This window comes from Austrofundulus limnaeus, unplaced genomic scaffold (genome assembly GCF_001266775.1).
Source record: "Austrofundulus limnaeus strain Quisiro unplaced genomic scaffold, Austrofundulus_limnaeus-1.0 Scaffold2521, whole genome shotgun sequence".
NCBI classification, from domain to species: domain Eukaryota; kingdom Metazoa; phylum Chordata; class Actinopteri; order Cyprinodontiformes; family Rivulidae; genus Austrofundulus; species Austrofundulus limnaeus.
The window spans coordinates 7,085-15,666 of NW_013954923.1; positions in this window are offsets into that span (position 1 = coordinate 7,085).

The following is an 8,582-nucleotide window of genomic DNA, read 5'->3' on the forward strand; positions in this document are numbered from 1 at the left end:
CTAAGGAAATCCTAGGTCAAGGGAAAACACAAAGATAAACACAAGTGATATCTAAATATGACTGTTGTTAGCAAATCTTGTTCTGACTTTGATCATTCTATCTGCAGATAAACAGCGTGTCATGAAAACCTAGGTCATTAAAGGATGTCATGAATTACTGGCTTAAACATAAAAGTATTATTTCCATCACACCCTAATCTGATCATTAAATGATCAATTAAAAAAACCCTTTAAAATATTAAAAAAATTATGTCAACACAAACTGACAGTATATGTACTTTTCTAAAATCCCAACCCCAATAATTCAATTTTTATTCCACTCACAGTAATTACTAATCCCAAAACTTAATTATCACACAAAAGTCTTTGGATCGTCTTGAACACAAATAGGATTGTCTGTTTTAATGTGTGGAAGAGTCAGAGGTGGTGGTGGGGCTCTGCAAWTTTTCTTAGAGGCTGGTTTAGTGCCAGGGGCTGGAAGACGAGGGTTARGTGGATTTGGGCATGGTGTTTGTTGGATCTTAATCTCGCCAGGTTCTTCCATGTTAGTAAAATCCAGGAGGGGGCATTCCACTTGCTGTCCTGTTGGGGTCTCAGAGGAAGAAGGTTTGAGGTCCTCTGGTGGAGAGAAAGTGGGGCCTTGTCGTTCTCCGGTTGCAGTTTGGGGAAACTCCTTTTTCAGATCCTCTGTTTGTGAGGCTGAATCCAGTTGTTCTTCCGGTTCTGCAGCTTGAAGTAACTCCTCTTTCTGTGGTTCTGATTCTGCAGCAGTCTCCTTGTCATCCTGTTGTCCTTCAGCCTCAGACGTCAGCTGTTGTGATTTCTGCTGGTTGTTTCCAGCCGGAACTTGGTTCAGATAATACTTCATGTTGGAAGCCAGAAGTTGTGCTCCAGTTTGATTCAGTCAGTCCATCAGACTTGAACAGATATTTTCATTCCCAAAAGAGATCAATGTTATCCACAAAACTCACAGAGTGGTCAGCAAGGAACTTTTCCAAAAAGCCATTAGGAGCAAAAAGTCTACTGAACCTCTCAGTGCCTCCTCTTGCTCTAGGAATTGGTTCACTCATCAACACATCCATGTTGAGATTCTTTGCATTCAGCAGCTGAATGAAATCCTTCTTCAGGATTTCTGACTGCCGCTTCATAACTTCATCACTTCCTGTATGAATGATGAGCTTCTTCAGAGATGGATACTCAGCTGAGATTTCCAGAATCTTCTCTGTGAGGTCAGACACTTTATCAGCAAAACCCAGAACTTTGACCTTTTTCTTGTTCCAGAAGCCTCTGATCTCATTCATCATTTTATCTGTGATGATCAACATTTCTTGATTCTTGAAAGTCTCTCTTTGGACTTGTTTTGGCTTTGAGCTGGATCTGGTCTCAGGTCCCTCTCTGAGGTCAATGGATGAACTTTGTTCAGACTCTCCAGTTTCTTCCAGTGGTGTGCATCTGTTTTGAAGAAACACTGCTTCATTTCTCTGGCCGTTATCAGTTGTTTTGATTCCAGCCTGTCGCTTTCTTCTCCTTGCTGGTGGAGGAAAAGCATTTCTCTGTAACTCTGGCCATTCGTTGTCATCTAAGAGCTGAATCCTTCCTGAGAGATMTTTGGGTCTGGCACCAAGAGACTTCCATACAGCTTTACACTCAGAAGCAGCTTCCATCTCCTCTCCATGTTGATCTCTCCTCTCAGCCTTCTCACCCGATTGAACACATGTRGAGTTCTCCAAAGCATTCATCTCTTCCAAACGATGAATCTTGAGCTCCAACACTGTCACCTTTTGGAGAAGCTGGCAGAAATCCTCTTTGGAAAACAAAGGAGGCATCTTGAAGCTTTTATTCACTCTCAGAAGTTGATGTTTCAAAAATCTTATCAGGTTCTTCAACAGCCAAAAATAAAATCCAATGTTCTCTGCTTATTCAAGATCATTCATCAAAATTCKCATGYKATTRAGGGGTTGAAATGACAATAAATTATCTTTTAAAACAGCATGGTCTTTATGAGGGGGTATCTGGAAATTTTTTTGRCCTTTCAAAGTGTCCCCAGACCCAAAACGCTTGAGAACCCCTGCTGTAAGTGATGTGTCATGTGATACCCGTCTCCTGCACTGTGGAGACTCCTCYTGAACAGCACTTATCTCACCGTAGCCTCCAGACTGCTGGGCGTGGACCTTGATCCCCCCTCGGTTCGTCTTTGCAAAGCGGTGAAGGATGCCCATTGGCCTTCTCTACCTAGCCCTCACCTGGTGTGGCTGCACTGTGCCAGGCTATCTACTACCATTGTACCATTGTGCTTCTGCCTATACCAGCCATTTTCACATTTCTGAAGTGCCAACATCCCACTGTGTTGGGAGGGCGGGCATAAACAGCTCATTATGAAGGGAGCTCAGAACAGGCAGAACTGAAAAYGTGAAAACWCATTATCTGAGATTCATTTTGTGAATTAAATCAAATAAACATGTTTTGTATYGCCCACTGATGTATCCTAACGTGCACTGTAAAAAATGAAATGTTGGATTTACTTAACCATGTTATGTTACCTGGTTCCACTTAATTGAGTTGAGTAAATTCAAAGCAATATACCAGTTTTTTAGCCAAAGAGTATGTTGCTTTGAATTTACTCAACGCAGTTAAGTGGAACCAGGTAACATAACATGGTTAAGTAAATCCAACATTTCATTTTTAGAGTGTGTTCAAGGACCCCCATGATAGGGCCTCTTTAACTTTCTTTGCTTGAAAATTGGCCAGACTCAARCCAAAAAAGAGAAACCATAAAAGTATTTTACATTTAAAGTGTGACCTTTGCTGCCATGTAAAATGTGAACAAGGACCAGATTTGGCCCGCKGGCCTTCTSTTTGACACTAGTGTWACACTGYTTTGCTTGCTTRAYTGTATGAACAGTGTCTTATTTATTGATTTAAAATGCATTGTGATGCTTTATAAAGTGTTGACACACTTGTGAAGAACATAATAAAGTAAACGCTTTGTAGAAGCTGCGTTTTTGCAATCACAAGACCTCCATGATGTGAAACTGAAGCTTTGCTGATTWGAAATGTTTGAAAATAACTCCAGGGCCGAGTGCACCACAGGGTGACGATTTGCTTTATGAAATCATTAATTAAACCAGTTGGCATGTGCAAGACTTTACTGATATTTTGCAGCCACGCGTGRCAGTGGTTGCAGTACCTAAAATATCCTCTGGAGGGCTACATTCACCCAGAAATTTAACAGAACCTGGACAGCATTTCCCTACATTTCCTCTTTTACCTTTGAGGATTCTCAAGTGACACGTTGTGCATGTTTTATTTTGAATTTCATTACAAAATTATTTTTTTTCCTTTTGGGGTGGGGGGTGGGGGTAAACTATCTTGTTCACCTTTTTTCCAATCCTCTTTCACTTTTATGATTCAAATATGTCAGATGGTATATATTTCAATTCTAATGTTTGTTGCCAGTGGTTTCCAGATTGATTTCACCCCACATCTCCACCCCTACAAGTGGAAAACGTGCTCCCACTCCCTCCACATTCCTATCCAGTGACACGGATGAAGCAGTGCCCTATTTCCCAGGGCGGTGTGTGACACACAAAGTGTGGGGCTGTTTAACTGGGAATACTTCACTCCGGGTTGAACATCAGGCAAGAGAACTATTACTGGACCCAAAAACACGAGTTTGGTTTAAACCGTCTGAAAAGGGTTGTTTTACTCGTTTAGGTCTAGAAATGGGATTAAACTATTGATTATTACTGTTTGAATTTTATAAACATGCAAATGACATAATCCAGACAAAGCAAGATTTCACAGGCAGCAACATTTGTTTGGTTTCAGCTTTATTGAACAAGGTGCAACATCAGTGGAGCTGTGATGGCTGCAGCTGCCTTGACGAAAAGAGCAAATTAGAAAAATAATAAAACTGAACCCTGGGATGACACAAACAAGTATTAGTAGTACAAAAATGGAAAATAACATCCCTGCCTTTACAGTATAACTGGAAATGTTTTCCTGATTGTGTTTTCCTACAGTGCTGGGAATAAAAGTGCATGTTATCTGTGTGCACTGTTTGTGCAGCAAAAGGAAGTGCTTCCAGAGCCATGACGTCCTTCTTAAAGGAAAAAAAAAAAAAAAACGTGGCTTTGACGCACCAAACAATGACGGTCCATGAGTTCAGATAAGTAATCACATTTACGTAACACAGAACATCAAAGGCTTCAAGCTTCATGTCTGTTTTCTTGACTGGAGCAACAAAAAAAGCCCCATTTACTGCAGCATTATAAAGGTTTTCTTAATGTTTGTAATCTTAATTTTAAAAAGTTTTTTTAAAAATCATAATAAATAAACTTAATATGCACCTTTTTTGTTCTATGATTGCTAATGTGTCCTTTTAAAAATAAACAAATGGATGCCATCAAATGTGCTTGTTAACCTTCATGAACAGTCAAGACATTAAACTTAACCATATTTGTTTACCTGAACCAACTACAGCTGGCCTCATTGCTCACTCCTCTGTGACTTATTTATCCAAGTGCTTTGTTTACATTGAGTGCGTACCCACGTTTCAGAATTACATATCAATTGACCTGGAAAACAGCTAAGCTCTTCCAAACTGCACGATTTGTCATGAATCAGGATCTATTTTATGTTTAAAACTGTCGTACTTTAACAAAGCTCTCAAACATTCACTATTTGTATTTCCTGATCAAAAAAAAGTTACAGCTTCACATTCTGAGGGTTAAAACTTCCCTACAAACAAGATGTGTTTCTGATGCCGGAGTCCGCTGCAGATACTTTTTGGGGTAAGGGCTTCCTGGCTACTGCCTTAGGAACAGCAAGCCCAGACCGCAAAAAGACCCACAAAGGACAAAAGGTGGAAACTTTAGATCTTCATGTCTTTTTGGCAATGTGTCCTCAGCACCTGAAGAAAAAAAAAAGAACTATCAGCACATCTGCAAGAACTTTATAAAACAAGTAAGAATCAAAACATCCTGATAAAGATCCAACATTTAGATTTTGAACTGCGTCTGTCAATCTGACTGACAAGTTCATGAGAAACAAATGAACGACTGCTGATCAAAACTTAGGTGTCAGAGCTTAAAACTTCTAGAACCGTGAGTCGTTGAAGACACTGACATTAAAGCAAACCTGACTTTTTTTTACTCAGGGATTTATGTTGGAAATGTGATGAAAAAATAGCTTTCTCTTTTAACTTAGAAGAAAACATGGGGTTATTTAGGGAAAAAAAGTTAGTTTTGGGTTCAGATGCTTCAACGTAGAATTTGTACCAAAACATTTGTGGGAAGAAAAGTTTGCATGTAAAAGACATTTGAAGTTAAGAGTGACATCATCTGCAGATTTAACTTATCAAGAAAATCTCTCATGCAGGCTTCTTTTTTACTTGTTTTTTTTTTTCAAATGTAAATTTTTGCATACAGTTTATTTGTAATGCATGCATATTATACAGGGTGTATCAGAAAAAAATGATACTCTCAGAAAAATTGCCATAAAATGAACATAGATAATAATTTTGAAAATGTGGGTGTAACCTTTGGTGGAGGGGATCATTCTGCTTCGAACGACTCCAAAATCTTAGTTAACGCTTCACGCTCCAGTGAGCAGGGACAGTTGGAAATTCACAAAATTCATGTCCTTTGCGCAAGGAAATGTGAGGGTTCAAATATGATCCGCCACATAAAATCAAAAGTTCAGATGGTGTTTTACACGCATGCCAAGGCGTTTTTAAAATAATTAATGCTTTCATGTCCTAACGTCGAAACAAAAATGTCTCATCTTTGAGTGGATCATAACCAAGGGTTAACAAATGCATGTGAAGTGGCCGTGGACAAGTCAGTCCAGCCAACTAACCTTACATGTATTCAGTAGGTATTACATGTAATTATTCCATTACCTGCTACAAGATCATGTGATTGTGTGGTCATTTTCTTTCATTAAAACACGATCACAAACATCACCTTATCTGATGCAGACAATTGCAACAATTTTTCCGAGCCGTCTCACTGTCTTCCGCAACGTTAACACGTATTGTGATTCTGGGACCAGCCACAATCTCAACAAGAGGAGGTCCGGCCAACAAAGGACCCAACATTGCACACCAGCCAACACTGAAGCAGTCAGAACCCTCTTCGAAGAGCAACCTGCTGGAGAAGCATGAGAACTATAACTCATGTTGAAACTGCTCAAGGACAGTGCYAACACTTTTCGTTTGGAGGTARTCAGTAGCCAGGAAAGACCTATGCTGAGCGGTGAACTGCGGTCGGGCCATTTTACARCAGGCTAAGGRAGGAAGAGKGACAACTGCACAGGTGCTGACAGGTTTTATGTCCAGYAATTATGCAATTGTCTGCATCAGATAAGGTGATGTTTGTGATCATGTTTTAATGAAAGAAAATGACCACACGATCACATGATCTTGTAGCAGGTAATGGAATAATTACATGTAATACCCACTGAATACATGTAATGTTAGTTGGCTGGACTGACTTGTCCACGGCCGCTTCACATGCATTTGTCAACCCTTTGTTATGATCCACTTAAAAATGAGATATTTTTGTTTCGACGTTAGGACACGAAAAGGTTAATTATTTTAAAAACGCCTCGGCACGCGTGTAAAGCACCATCTAAACTTTTAATTTTATGTGACGGATCGTATTTGAACCCTCACATTTCCTTGCGCAAAGGACATGAATTTTGTGAATTTCCAACTGTCCCTGCTCACTGGAGCGTGACGCGTTAACTAAGATTTAAACAAGATTTTGGTGTCATTCGAAGCAGAATGATCCCGTCTACCAAAGGTTACACCCACATTTTCAAAATTATTATCTATGTTCATTTTATTGCAATTTTTCTAAGAGTGTCATTTTTTCCTGATACACCCTGTAGTTGTTCGTTTTGCGGTTTATTACATCCGGCACAGTATTTAAAAATCATRACGATTTTAGCATTTTTWWRCKWRKKSSKWMMTRCRMYAAAATGTCTTTTGTCTGTTTGTTTTAGCTTRATGTCTAAACAAAGTAAAACTGAAAATGTGAACTACATAGTACATAGTTTATARAAAACTGTTCACAGTGCCCAGGTTAGTATATTTTTTTTCTCTGAAGTATAAGAAAAAAGAAAGACTTCTGGGACTGATTATAGCTGAAAGTGAAGATGTGGTCCGTTGTTTTAGTCACAGCTTCGGTCTGTGGTGTCTTTGATTTTTACATTATTGCAGCTCTGCGATGATGAAACACGAATGAAACCGATTCTGTTGAGTCTTTAGCCACCAGAATACGACTAACAGTCCTGTTGGCCTCTGGCTCAGCGATCCCTGACCAGGTGGTGTTAAAGTTTTTACACACCAAGATCTGTTTCACCTCAGCTGCAAAACACACCATTTGATGGCCACACCTTTAAAACAATTTACTCCAAAGAGTAAAGAGCTGACCCATTTCAAATCAATATCAGAAGYTCTTAGTGTAAAACTCTTGCTTTTTTTCCCCCTCACAACTTAACTGAGCTTGCTCAGTTTCTTTCAAGTCACGTGTTTCACAATTTCAGCATTTCATTTCTCTGAACGCATCATAAAAGTAAAAGTTGCCGCAACAGTTTGTGTTTACTTTTCTGTGTAAATAAACAAAAACGCAAACAGTGTAAATCTGCAATGATTCAAACTTCCTTTGATTGGTTCGAAATGCGTCTGAGAGGGAAAATTGTGTTCAAGTTTGCGTTAAAGCTAGTAAAAGAAACCCGTCTCTCGCTGTACCTGGTGTTACAGGTGTGATAAATCACATTTCTGCTGCATTTAGAACTTTTTAATCCAAAGAGATCCCCAGAAAAACCACATGTATTTGCTCCAAACAACTTTCAGCACCACACTCTAAATCAATTCAACTCATCAAGCCTTTAAAACAACCCCACGTTTGGTTGTTTTAACACTGTTTGAAGACATTTTCATAGTTTTCTTTAACAGAAGTGTGGCTGTTTTATTTTGCTCCTACAGGTGAGTCTGCTGAGACAAACTATATGTTGTCTTTTTTTTGCACAAATTCAACAGAACAGTGCAAATACATGCGGTGTGTGATACTGGTGGTCCAGAAGGGGTCTTTGTTTTGAGTTGTGCACAGAACAAGACCACGTCTGGATAAAGGGGTCTTTGTGTGTGTTACGTCAAGCCCAGGGGTGAGCACACACATARGTACAGAGAAGCATCTGCCACACTTACTTCACCACATGCGTCATATAACAAAAAAAAAAATCTGTCAATTCTTGCTGCTCTGTCCTGTTGTTTCCTGTACAAATGAACCCTTTTCCCGCCTAAAACCATCCTTTTTTAAAAATTGATCATCATGTTTTAGTTGGGCAGGGCCTCAACTGCTGCTGTGTGCCTGACACAGGTGCACCTTTACACCTGAGAATAAAAGGCGAATCGCGTGTTAGAGAGAGAGAGAGAAAAGACGCTCTCCGTGGTTCTGAAAGGCACCAGGAGCTGTCCCTGGTGCTGAAACCAGACCCGCTCTTTCTGCCTGGTGAACGCCCTTGTGGTCCCAGTTTAGAGGAAAAAAGTGGCACTTGGGTGGAAAATCATATAT